General features: G+C 40.0%; 1 pseudogene; it reads left to right on the forward strand.

Moving 5' to 3' along the window:
- The first annotated feature begins 466 nt into the window (after nucleotides 1-466).
- Nucleotides 467-11,033, forward strand: LOC126630510 (KIN17-like protein; annotated as a pseudogene).
- The last annotated feature ends 3,228 nt before the right edge of the window (nucleotides 11,034-14,261 follow it).

The raw sequence follows: 14,261 nt of genomic DNA on the forward strand, positions 1-14,261 counted from the left end.
AAAAGACTCATAAAGACATTTCAGGCTTCCCCTGGACACAAGTCTAGCTTCCATACGAGCAGCGGATTTCGAACCCGAGACCTCCAATTTTTAGTTTTAAGGAAGCCTCATAATCCGTCTTTTACCACTAGAGGCTTTCGTCTTTAAAAAGTTTTTTAAAAAAAAAAGGATTATTTCATTTTGCTTATCAAGAAAGGAAAAGGATTTGTCTTTTTTTTTTTTTTGTCAAACGATAGATTTTGTTAGATTAGAGGATATATTAGTCACTGACGAAATTCGAACTCACACCGTCATGCAAGAGCTAACACCTTTCTACCACTGTGGTAAAAGGCCACTTGCGAAAAAGATTTGTCTTTAATTAAACAATGATTTTTGGTTCCTAGGGTTTATATTCCCAAATTTCCAAAATCCACAATCCCAATTCAAATTGCATCAAAATCTCAGCAAATTTTGCCCTAAAATCCTCATGGGCAAGAACAATTTCCTCACACCGAAGGCAATTTCCAATCGAACTAAGGCCAAGGGACTCCAGAAGCTCCGATGGTATTGCTAGATGTGCTAGAAGGGATGCCAAGACGAGAACGGATTCAAGTGCCACTGCATGAGCGAGAGCCACTAGCAGCAGATGCAGATCTTTGGAAAGAACGCTAGTCATATCGTCAACGGCTACTCCGAGGAGTTCGAGCGGAGTTTCCTCGATTTGATGAAGCGGAGCCACCAGTTTAGCTGTATTGCCGCCATCGTGGTATACAATGAGTGTTAGTGTTTGATCAACTTTTGAGCTAGATTTCTCTATCTATTTGTAATCAATTCAACAAGAAATTGAAATGGATTAAAAGCTTCGAAGAACTTTCAAGAAGAGGAGTACGTTGTTCTCGTCGAATCTAAATTGGATTCGATCCACCAAAGTCGGCTTACATGGAGGGTTTTATAGCCGTTGCATACCCTCATTTGCATACACTTGCAACGTGACTATGATCACGTGCACAACACATGTTTTCATTTAACCTCTAACAAACTAGACACATGGCAGAATATATACCCTAGAGATGATATACTCATGTCCATTCATTACATTATTTGAACCTCAGCTATTCTAACACTTAGCACCATTTGAACTCCATCTTCTTCCCTCCATTCTTCAGTTGCAATGCTTCTGTGATCTAGCTGCCATGTTTATCCACCAACATTCCCTTATAAGTTGGTAGCTGGTTTTACTCCAAGCTTATCTCTGAGTGTGCAGAATCGATCTTTAGGAAATGCCTTGGTGAAAACATCAGCAAGTTGATCTTCTGATTTGCAATAGATTAGCTTGATGATGTTTGGCTGCAATGCTTCTCGAATGTAATAATATCTTCTTCTAATATGCTTTGTTCTTTGATGGAACATTGGATTTCTTATCATAGCAATGACAGATGTATTGTCACAATATATAAGAGTAGCTGCAGCTTGTTTTTCAACAAAATCTTGAAGCACAAACCTCAACCACACAACTTGAGTGGTTGCTTGAGTAACACTCAAGTACTCAACTTCAGCTGTTGACAGAGCAACACTATGTTGTTTAACCGAGGCCTAAGAAAAAACCATACTTCCAAATGAGAAGGCATATCCAGATGTGCTTTTCATATCAGTTTCGTCCCTACTCCAATCACTGTCACAATAGCCTGTGAGAATTGATTCTTTGTCATTCTCATACTCAATCTCATAGTCTAAAATGCCTTATGTATATCTGAGCACTCTATTTGCTGCTCCCAAATGCTTATTTGTTGAATGAATTTATCAAGTAAGCTAGTTGTAAACATGATATCTGGTCTGGTTGCAGTCAGATGCAAAAGACTTCCCACCAATTGCCTATATACATTCCCATCTGCTTTCTCATTCTTATCATCTTTCTTGAGTTTGTCACTCACCACCAATGGAGTATTAACAGGTTTACAGTCCTTCAACCCAAATTTCTGCAATAGACTAACTGCATATTTCCTTTGGTTAATGAAATTTTCAGATTCAGATTGAAGAATTCCCATTCCAAGGAAATGATATAACAGTCCCAAGTCTGTCATTTGATATCTTTTCATCATGTCACACTTAAGTTCTTCCAACAACTCGTGCTAATACCTGTGTAGATAATGTCATCTACATAGATAGAGACAATGATGCTTTCATTTCTCCCTTTGACTTTATATACAATGTTGCTTCACTGGGATCCAGAGTTGTGTAGATGAGCATCAATTTCTTCATACCAAGCCCCCTGAGCTTGCTTTAATCTATACAAAGCTTTCTTAAGCTTGTAGACTTTATCTTATGCACCTTGCACAATATAACCATCTTGCTGATTAATGAAGACTTCATCTTGCAACACACTATTAAAAAAAAGCTGATTTCACATCTAATTAGTACAACTTCCACTTATTTTGAGCTGCTAAAGCTATGAGTGTTCTGATGGTATCCAATATTGCAACAGGAGCAAAAGTTTCATTAAAATTAACCCCAGGCTTCTGTGTATACCCCTTAGCAACCAGCATTGCCTTGTGCTTTTGAATTGTCCCATCCAGATTCAGTTTAGTCTTGTAGATCCATTTTACTCCAACAATGGGTTTGCCTGATGGTCTATCAACCAATTTCCAGGTCTTGTTTTTCTCTATCATCTCAATCTTAGCATCCATTGCTTTCTTCCAAGCTATATCAGTGGCAGCATTAGTGAAATTCTCTGGTTCAATCATGCTTACATTGCATCTAGCATAGATTTCACTCAGTGATCTCTCTTTGACTGGTATAGCTTTACCTGTATTTGATCCATTCTCAGTTTGAGAATCAGTGAATTCATGTGTTACACACTTGCTCCCTTCTAGATGAATACCATGATCAATCTCAAGTAGATTGGGATTAACATGAAATGATAGCTTGTCACAGTTTTCTGCATTCCAATTCCAAGTACCTTTCTCATCAAATACAATGCTTCTTACATAAAGATCTTCTTGGTACTCAAATTGTAGATTTTGTATCATTTCTCCATTTTTCCATATCCAACAAATATACCTTTCATAGAAAACTCATCAAGCTTTTGACTTAATTGTCCAGGTATGTCTCCATAACAGATACACCCAAACACCTTTAAATGTAGAATACTTGGCTTCCTACCACTGAAGGCTTCAAATGGAATTTTGTGATCCACAGCCTTGGTTGGACACTTGTTGAGCAAGTACACAGCTATGTTAACAACTTCTCCCCATAATTCATAGGGCAAATGCTTGTCATGAAGCATACTCTTAGCCATTTCAACAATGGTTTTGTTCTTCCTCCCAGCAACACTATTTTGCTAAAGGGAATAAGCCATTGTCAATTGTTTTTCAACCCTCAAATATTCACAGAACTGAATAAATTCAAGATAGTTGTACTCTCATCATCTGTCACTTCTTAACTTTAGAATTTTGTAGCCACTTTGCAATTCAACCATGGCTTTGAATTTCTTAAACACTTTTGATTTGTGATTCAGAAGATAAACCCAACACATTCTGGTTGCATCATCAATGAAGGTTAAAAAGTATATGTTTCCTCCAAATGTTGTGACCTGCATTGGTCCACAAACATCTGAATGGATTAATTCCAGAGGCTTGCTTGCTCTCCAAGTCTGTTCTTTACTAAATGCATCTCTGTGCTGCTTTCCTGCAATGCACCATTCACATACTCCTGAAGACTTCTTGAGTTTTGGTAACCCCAACACCATTTCCTTACCTGATAACAACAGTAAGTTGTTAAAATTCAAATGCCTCAGCCTTTTATGCCATTCCCAAGCATCACCCTCATAACTAGCTTTTAGTGCAAAACCATTCATATCATTTGTTGATGCACAAAACCGGAGGTCTTGGAACAACGTAAATTAGACCGTGAATCTGCAAATAATGTAAATAACACAAGATGTATCGTGGTTCACCCCAAGGTTTGGGCTACGTCCACACTGATTATGTATTTATCTAAGAAGTGAGGGAGAGAGAGAGCTCTGAGAGTGAGAGCGTTGAGATGGGAGATGAGCCTTAGGAATTGGCCTCTGAGGGTGAGAGTGAGCCCCCCCTAATTGTGAGGGTGAGAGGTCCTTTTATAGAATAAGGACTCCTCACTTATTACATATTTGCCCATTCCTTTATCACATAATTACATTTAAGTCCCCTGAGTATTTATATGAGGTCTAAATACGAGGCCCTAAATATGGTATAAATAGTAGTCCCCCACGTCTTCTGTCAAAAGAGTCTTTTGGCTGGAAACTTGAAATTCAGTCCATGTGTGGGCCGAAGTAACTAGATGTTGTCTTGAACTGATGCACGATATGAGGCAATGCTCAATCTGAAATGACGCTCAACTAGAAGTAGCACACGTTACGAGGCTGCTTGGCTCGTGGCCTATGTTGCCTTGGTTGGCTCGGCTTGCGGCATTTGAAGGTGAGGGAGTCCCTTTTATAGAATAAGGGCTCGCTCCTCGATACATGAATGATGGGCTAGAGTTGATGCTCGCGGCGAGGCGGTTGCTTAGTAGGCGGCGATGCTCTCTGATAATGGTGAGGGAGTCCCTTTTATAGAATAAGGGCTCGTTCCTCAATACATAAGTGATGGGCTATGAGTGATACTCGCAGCGAGGCGGTTGCTCAGCTGGCGGAGTTGCTCTCTAATGGAGGTGAGGGACTCCCTTTTATAAAATAAGGGATCGCTCCTCAATACATGAATAATGGGTGTTCTCTAATGAAAATGAAGGAGTTCCTTTTATAGAATAAGGGCTCGCTCCTCAATACATGAATAATGTGCTAGAGTTGATGCTCTCTGATGACGGTGAGAGAATCCCTTTTATAAAATAAGGGCTCGCTCCTCAATACATAAGTGATGGGCTAAGTCCCCCAAGTATTTTTCATGAGGCCTAGTTAACGCCCAATATATGATACATAATGTAGTCCCCCAAGTCTTTGGTCAATAGAGTCTGTTGGCTGGAGACTTCAAATTGAATCCATGTATGGGCTGAAGTGGTGGTTGTTCGGAGGTGGTATTTGTATACCCTGCACTGAAGCTTTGTAAGTGAAGCTTTGCCAGTGAATCTTTGAAGCTAGAGCTCTGTAAATGAAGCTTTGCCAGTGAATCTTTGAAGCTAGAGCTCTGTAAATGAAGCTTTTAACGCTAGAGCTTTTGTAAATGAAACTTTTGAAGCTGATTGATATGAGTGATGCTCATGAATGTTTGATTGACATAAGTGATGCTCATGGATGTTTATGTTGATTGAAATGAGTGATGCTCATGAATGTTTATGTATGATTGATATGAGTAATGCTCATGTATAATTTGAAGTACTGGCATACTTTTGATCACCTGGTTGGTGGCATGAATGGTTAGTTGCCAAATGATATTAGAGTATGGGTTATACATTTCATCACCTGGTTGGTGGCATGAATGGCTAGTTGCCAAATGATATTTAGAGTATGGGTTGTACACTTCATCACCTGGTTGGTGGTAATAGGGGCGAGTTGCCGAATAATTTTGGAGTACTGGGCGTACTTTTGGTCACCTGGTTGGTGGTAATAGCGACAGGTTGCAGAATAATTTTGGAGTACTGGACGTACTTTTAATCACCTGGTTGGAGCTATTTTGGGCTTATGGGCCTTCGCCCTCTGCACAACATTCCAACCCATTTATTTTGGGCTTTGTCGTTTTTTTTATTTTTATTACCCTCTTATGGGGTTTATACATATTACCCTATGATGGGGTTTATATAGATATCTCCGAAAGATACGAAAAATAAATTACATCATTCAAAAATAAAAAGAGTAAACAACATCATTCTGTTGGGGTGTTTATTCCTTGCTTTTGCTTTCTCTTTTACTTTCTCTTTTGCTGATGGTTTTCTTGATCTCCATTTTCCATTTGCAGATGGCAGACAAAGAAATCATGTGGAGTGTCTCTTTTCCCTTTCTGTTTTTGCCGACAACATCAGTGGAGACCTCAGATTGCAGATGGCTTTTATTTTCTCAGGTGGCTAGGGAAGTAATAATGGTGAGGCAACAATAATAAAGAAAAAGAAAGAATCTTATCGTGCACCAGACTGATAAAGTAATAACGATGTGCGTCAGAGACAGTTGAAGAACGTGATTCTGGTCATAATTGAAACTGCTTTGAACTTTCACAAGTGGATGGTGTCGCGTAACCCCAGCAACAGAATCGAGAAATGCAGCTATTGAGTGAAACACGTGTCTTTGTATCTCGATATTGACACACTGCCTTGTTGTTTAATAATCAGGATAGGCTGTTAATAATCATACCCGACATGCGGCTGCCATTTCCTTTTCAGCGACCTCTTCTTCTTGGTGAAGAGACCGACGCCGCATTCCATGGAAATCTTAGCGAAGAAAAGGTTATCAACGAACCAATCTCTCTCTAAACTCGGTGTCCCTCTCGGATTTGGCTTTGTCGGCGACGACGGATAGGTGGCAGAGGTTGTGCTAGGCCGCGGCGAGGTCCTCCTTCTAACTGAACCAGTGAGGGCTGTTGCTGCAGGAAACCCGCGCCAGGATGCCGTAGTAGCAGCTCCCAAATGTGCATACTTTGGGTTATCGGGGTTTTTCAAGGTTCCTTTAACATTATAGCCTTTACCCCTAAAGTTTTTACCCCCAAAGCAAAGTTCACCTCGTGGAAGCTAACCCTGAATCCAGATTCCATATGTGATTTGTTCGTCGGAAGGAGAAGGCTAAGAGAACCTACAATCGGTGGAGGCTTTTGTAGCTAAAACCATAGGATAATCTCCAGGCTTCATGCCCAAAAAATCATGGGAGATGGTGTTCTTCCCCTGCTGCTGCTCCTCTAGCTTCTGCTTCTGCGGCTACTGCTTATCTCATTGGAAGAAGTGAACCATCTCAGACTGAAACGAGGAGTTGAGTCAGAATCGGTCAGCCGAGTCAAGTAACATGTCTCGGAAAGATTGAACTCGGCGGCCCCAGCCCGTAACCACTGGTCGTCTCCCTCTTCCTCCAGCAAGCAAACCGCCGCTGGGTTCTCTTTGAAAGCCGAGTCTGTGAACGCGTCCACCTTGGTTTGTGAATGTTCAAACTCTCAGAAGCACCGCCATGAAAGCTTCCCATTTTAGATCTAAAGCAGCAACAAGAGCAAAAATCCTAAAAAAAACGTTTCCCCAGATGCAGGGTTCAAACCACTACTCCGGTTCAAACCATTGGGTTCAAACCTAAAGCAGCAACAAGAGCAAAATCTCACGTCTTCAATCTCTCACTGCTCCAGTTTAAAACACAGGGTTCGTCATCCTTGACTCTCCACTGGGTGTGATCAGGGGTCAGGTGCAGGGACAACCGCTGGATGCGGCGGCTGACGGCCTGGGTGGCGAGGGTGGAGAGGCAGAGGGATTTGTAAAGTGTGTCTTGGCATGCCCAATGGGCTGTTTCTAGAACTTGTTTTTTAATGTGGTTTTGGAAATGGATTTTTGGGCCATTTCTGGGTTTCTAGAGAGAGAGATGGGACTGGGAGTTTGGTTTGGTGTTTCTGCATATTCACGGCAGAGGTGAAAAATTGAAAGAGAACCGACATAGTTTTTCGTGTCGATTCCCACAGACGGCGCCAAATGTTGATGCACAAAACCGGAGGTCTTGGAACAACGTAAATCCGATCGTGAATCTGCAAATAATGTAAATAACACAAGATGTATCGTGGTTCATCCCAAGGTTTGGGCTACGTCCACACTGATTATGTATTTATCTGAGAAGTGAGGGAGAGAGAGAGCTCTGAGAGTGAGAGCGTTGAGAGGGGAGATGAGCCTTAGGAATTGGCCTCTGAGGGTGAGAGTGAGCCCCCCTAATTGTGAGGGTAAGGGGTCCTTTTATAGAATAAGGACTCCTCACTTATTACATATTTGCCCCTTACTTTATCACATAATTACATTTAAGTCCCCTGAGTATTTATATGAGGTCTAAATACGAGACCCTAAATATGGTATAAACATCATCCATAAGTAGTGGAAAACACCTATTGCCAGTCATTTGTACTATAACAATATGACTTTCCAAACTTCTATCTTCAAATATTGCAACATGATTATCTCCAAATAATGGAAAATAACCATGCTGCATCATTTGCCCCACACTTAAGAGATTTTCATCCAGTGCTAGCACAAGCATTACTTATTTAATGTGTCCGGTACCCTTCTTGGTTTCAATCACCAAGGTTCATTTCCCACAAGCTTGAACAATATGTCCATTCCCCATTTTGATTCTTGTTGTGATATTTCTGTCCAGATTAATCAACATAGACTCATGTGAAGTCATGTGATTGCTACATCCACTGTCAATATACCAAACATGCTCACTTTTAACAATTGCAGCAGAATTACAAGCAAAGAACTTTGAGGTTTCCTCCTCTATTCTCTGTGCAACTTGAACCTGTTGAACTAGTTTACTTCTACAATCTCTGGCAAAATGATTGAATCTGCCACAGTTGTGACACTTAGGCTTCCATTTGAATCTGCATTCAACATATTGTATATTTCCACAGATTTTACATGCCTCTCTTGTGTTCTCCTTGTTAAACCAAGGTTTGACAACATTTTGAGGCCTATCATTACCCTTAAAATCACCCTTCTTATCTCTAAATTTGAAAGGTTTCTTCCCCTTGTACCCAATGGTCTGTGATCCACTCTTAATTTGGATACTAAAGCTGCTAAATGCCTTATCACTCATTTCCTCATCTTCAATATGTCTCCTCAATCTCTGCTCAAATCCTTTCAGAGTTGCAACAACCGCATTTGGATCAATCTCATCCAATTTCGTAGTTCCCTCAATAACAGAAACAATATTATCATATGTAGGAGTTAAACTAATTAGCATTTTCTCAACTAATCTCTTGTTTGGCAAGGTTTCACCAAACATCTTCAACTTATTCACAAGGCCAGATAATATAGCTAGATAATCAGATAGGGATTCATTATTTCTCATCCTAGCATATTCAAAATCACGGCTAATACCTTGTAATTTCACAGCCATGACTTGAGCATCACCCTTGAATTCTTGCTTAAGAACATCCCAAGCATCCTTTGCAGTTTCTTAATTTGCAATTCTGGGAAAGATCTCATCACTCACAACTCCTTGTATCAGTCCCAACACCTTTGCATCTGTGGAGATGATATCCTGATTAGCAAGGATTTGCTTCTCATTCATCTCCTTCCCTTCATTAGACAATGACATCTTCAACAAAGCTCCACAGATTATGAGACTTGAAACTTGTTTTCATCCTGATACACCAGAATTCATAATTGACTCCAGTGAATACTGGTGCAAGAAGATCGATGCTAGATCTAGCCATTTTCAAGCTTCTGAGTTCTTCGTTGAAAACCCAGATGAACACTCACAAATTCACAGATTCACTCCCAGATTCAAATCGAACCTGGCTCTTAGGCCATGTTAGTGTTTGATCAACTTTTGAGCTAGATTTCTTTATCTATTTGTAATCAATTCAACAAGGAATTGAAATGGATTAAAAGCTTGAATATCAAAGAAGAACTTTCAAGAGGAGGAGTACGTTGCTCCCGTCGAATCTACGTTGGATTCGATCCACCAAAGTCGGCTTACATGGAAGGTTTTATAGCCATTGCATACGCACACTCGCACACACTTGCAACGTGACTATGATCACGTGCACAACACATGTTTTCATTTAACTTCTAACAAACTAGACACGTGGCAGAATATATACCCTAGAGATGATATAATCCTATCCATTCATTACATTATTTGAACTTCAGCTATTTTAACACTTAGCACCATTCGAACTCCATCTTCTTCCTTTGATCATTCTTCAGCTGCAATGCTTCTGTGATCCAGCTGCCATGCTTATCCACGAACAACGAGTACATCAACGACCGCCATCAGGTGCATATGAATTCGACCGAGTGGCGACACTGACCGAGTTCAGTGAAGTATTTGGGGAGGACTGGGAAGTGTACGGTTGACGAGACGCGGAAGGGTTGGTTCATTATGTATATTGATCGGGATTCCGAGACACTTTTTAAGGAGAGGTTGAAGAACAAGCGGCCTCGAGCAGATATGGCGGATGAGAAGAAGCAGGAGAGGGAGATTAAAAAGCAGATTGAGAGGGTTTGTCAGTCAATGCAGGTGGGTAATGGGTCTGATCAGGTCTCGGAGGCTGAGGCCAATCAGGAAGTGAAAGTGAATTTGGACCCTGGGGTTAAGATTGGTTTTGCTCTTGGGTCCTCAAAACTGGGACCGAAAGAGAAAGGGGGGAGTGCGAAATTGGTGTTCGATGAGGCCGAGGATGAGATGAATGATAGGAAGGTTAAGAAGGCGAAAAATGGAAGTGGCGGTGACGCAAGGCGCTTGTCGTTGGAGGAGTTGATGAGGAAGGAGGAGAAGAAGAAGGAAAGGATTAATAGGAAGGATTATTGGTTACGTGAGGGGATCGTTGTTAAAGTCATGACTCATGAGTAAAGCCTTGGCTGATAAGGGTTACTATAAGCAAAAAGGGATTGTGAGGAAAGTGATTGATAGGTTTGTTGGGGAGATTGAATGCTCGAAAGCAAGCATGTTTTGAGAGTTGACCAGGCAGAGCTTGAGGCCGTGATTCCGACTGTTGGGTGCCTTGTGAAGATAGTCAATGGGGCTTACAGAGGATCAAATGCAAAGTTGCTGGCAGTCGACAAAAATACTTTTGCGCTAAGGTGCAGATAGAGAAGGGCGTGTACGATGGTAGAGTGCTTAAAGCTGTCCAGTATGAAGATATTTGTAAACTTGGCTAGTGAATTTGATAGAATACTTGGTTTTGTGAAGATTGAACTATATTGTCTATGATGATCATCTGCATTTTAGATTGTTGGAAAATATTAGTATTTAGGTTTAGTATAATGTTTTGGTTTTTTGAGCTTAGCTCGTTAGAATTAAGGGTTTTTTTTTTTTTTGTTAGTTTATATATATATATATATGATACTTTTTAACTCTATAGAATAATTATAGAATAACAAGTTCATCATAATGTAATCTCTTTATGTTATATATTCGTCTCGGTTAATATGTAGTGTTTCTTTGTCTTTCAGTGATAGTTTTGTAATTTGTTTGTTTGTGTTATGCATCTAATTTTCAAATTGATATCAGAGCAGGTTTGATCCTGCTATTTGATCGTGAAAATTGTCCGTTGTTCATTGTAGTCCAAAAAAATATATAATAATTGTTGTTCATTGTTATTTGTTTGTTCTTGTCCCGTACTCCGTACTCCAGCGTTTGCCCTGCACCCATGCAACCTGTCTGACGAACCTGCACCTGACCCGCATCGTGCACCGTTTCCTCATCTGGATCCATCTCTACCGTTGTGACCACCTACCTGCAGTTGAACCCACCGCATTGCACCTGCCCTGTCCCTCACGATATGACTTGATGAATCACCACAGACCCGCCGCCATCCCTCTGAATCGGAACTCGTTGGAACCACCACTGCTTCTTGTTGGATAAAGACGAGATGACCCGTTTGAATCTGCACGACCTATTAGAAACCACAGCTGCACCCTCTTATCTTACTCGCCCCCACTTGTCAACCCGACGCCTGCAATTTGGAACCGCAACTGCGATCTAGAGAAGACCACTGCGATCTGGAGAAGACCACAGGTAAAAGCTAAGGAAAAAGGAAGAAGAAAAAAACGAAGAAGGACGCAGAGAAAATGAGAAGTAATTGTATAAATATGTGGTAAGAGTAGTATTTTTGTAAAATGAAGGAGAGAAAAATGAAAAAAAAAATTGGCCTTTTGTTTTATAGCTCACACGGTCAAGGGAAAAAAAATTGGTTAAGCATTTTTGAGGCCCACACGGGTTGGTGGCTTATTTGGAAGTTTCGTGTGAATGTCACTTGAGTGGTCAATGTTATTCAAGTGCTTAGATTGACCACTTAAGTGACGTTGACCTAGTGATAGATTGGAATTGTCTATTTGTTTGTTGATGTGTAGTTGAGATATAGGAACTTGTCCATTTCGTGATAGGGTCCATACTCCCATCTGTCTTCTGGAAACAGAATATGTCTACCTGAATCTATTTGTCACCCGCCATATGAGTCTATATCCATCTACCATATGTCTGAACTTGCCTGCTTGTTTGCTTGTAGCAGAGCCTGCCTATTTTTCTGTCTATTCACGCAACAGAGCCTGTATGGATGTCTCACTAATGGAGTTTGCATCCACATTTACTTGTTGGCAAACTCATGTTGTTTACCGTCATGAGTTTGATGAGAAGTGTTGGAAAGTATTAGTATTCAGGTTTATTTTAATGTTTGCTTTTTTGGGCTTAACACGTTATAATTAGGGTTTCGTTTCCTTGTCTATAAGAGTTAGGTTAGTTTTCTATATATAATAATACTTTGTAACACTACAGAATAACATGTATGTTACAATGTAGTGTCTTTGTGTTATGTAACCATCTTGGTGAATTTGTAGTGTTTCTTTGTCTTCAATAATAATTCATGTTTTGTAATCCATTTGCTCATTCGCCTGTGTTATACGTACTTTGATTTTCAACTCAGATATGTTACCCTGTTTTATGGTATTGCTTCTCTCTCGTTGTATGTTTCCTGTTCATGTTGAGTACTGGGAAGCATTCCTTGAGAGTTTGGAGATTTTTTTTGCAATTTTAATCACTAACAGTTCTGGTTTATATAAGTTTGTCTACACACATAATAGCTTGATTGCGACAATCCTCTTGTCAATTGTTTATTCGTACTGGTTATATACATAACTAGTGTAATTACGCGTCGATATTATACGGAAATTTACACTGCATATAGCATTCGCATATGAAATTTTTTTTACAGTACTTAGAAGAGACGAAGAAAAGTAGGAATTTCAATGCGATGTCTGTGATGATGTGCCTACTTTCTAGTGACCAATCCATCGGACCAGACATTGCAGAGTTTCCTTGTTAGTTATATAATGTTTCAAGCTCAACCAATTATGAGGCTTCATGTATTCTCATTAATCATTACTGGGATGAACATATCATACCTGTGTGCTTTATTTGGTAGTTATGTAACTTCTGCTTTGTTAGTATGAGGCTTTCTTTGACTCAATTCTACCATGCCTGCATTCTTGTTTGGTCAGTTATGGAACCGAGTCTTCAACCGGTTTGATGTCTGAAGATTAGTGTTTCGTAATGGAAAGGTTGAAAAAGCATATGTATTGTAGGATGAGATGCACTGAATCGGGAATTCGTATAGCGATTTTGTTTAAGAAGGCATGGAAAAGTTGCACGGTCTGGTTCTTTTTGGCACTTTAGATCCAGAAGCTGTGGATGTTTTTCTGCTTTTGGAAACCAATGGTTCTTATTGCACCTGCAGTACATAGTTTTTTCTTTTTATACAATTTCTAGGCACACTGTTACATTACTCTTTCTAATATAGACAGGCTGTGGATTGTCAAAGTACCAGTGTCAGTGTTAATCCCCAGCTTGTCGATCCACAAACCCTAAGGAGTTCTTGTCTAGTGTGCGGCACCCGTAAAGGGCAGCAAAATTCGAAGGTGTGAGACCAGTGTGGGGTTGGGTGAGATTAAATACAGGCGATCGCAATCTTTTGTGAGGAGGATCAGATTGATCACGTCGTCCGTCAGTCGTACGTAATCGAGGACTTTCCACCGATAAGTGGCAACTACCTCATAAGTCATAGGCAAAGCCGCAGAGGTGACTGGGGGTCCTCTTTAAAAATGTCTTTTCAAAAAGGATGATGGTCCTGCAGGCTGCAGCACCTTCCTAGTTGGTACTCCTACCATGCCATTACTGGTATGGTAGTAGCTTAACTAATGTAATTGCCATTTAGTGTTTGTTAAAAGCAATAAATCTACAGATTTTAGTTAGAATTTGATTAATTATAATTCATTACATAATCAGCATTTAGCCATAGATTTAGATGATGAGTATATATTTAAAGTTCTATCGTCAACATTAACCGTTGTAAGGAAAGTTACACTATGCTTACCAAGCACGATCGAGTAATTCATGACTTGTCATGGTTTTTCACACATAAAAGAACTAAAAAAATGAAAGGGTTGCACATATAATATAGAGTGCATTTCTGCTCACCCGGGATTATTTCATACCTGAACAATCATGTAACAAATTATCGTGAAATAAGTACTTTATTCGATAACTAAACAACTATATTTAACAACCTGATATTATTCTGATTCATGACTTCCTTCATTTTAAATAAGTAAACATGCTCAGAGATCGGTCATAAACAATAAAA

Source organism: Malus sylvestris, chromosome 7, assembly GCF_916048215.2.
Source record: "Malus sylvestris chromosome 7, drMalSylv7.2, whole genome shotgun sequence".
NCBI lineage: Eukaryota > Viridiplantae > Streptophyta > Magnoliopsida > Rosales > Rosaceae > Malus > Malus sylvestris.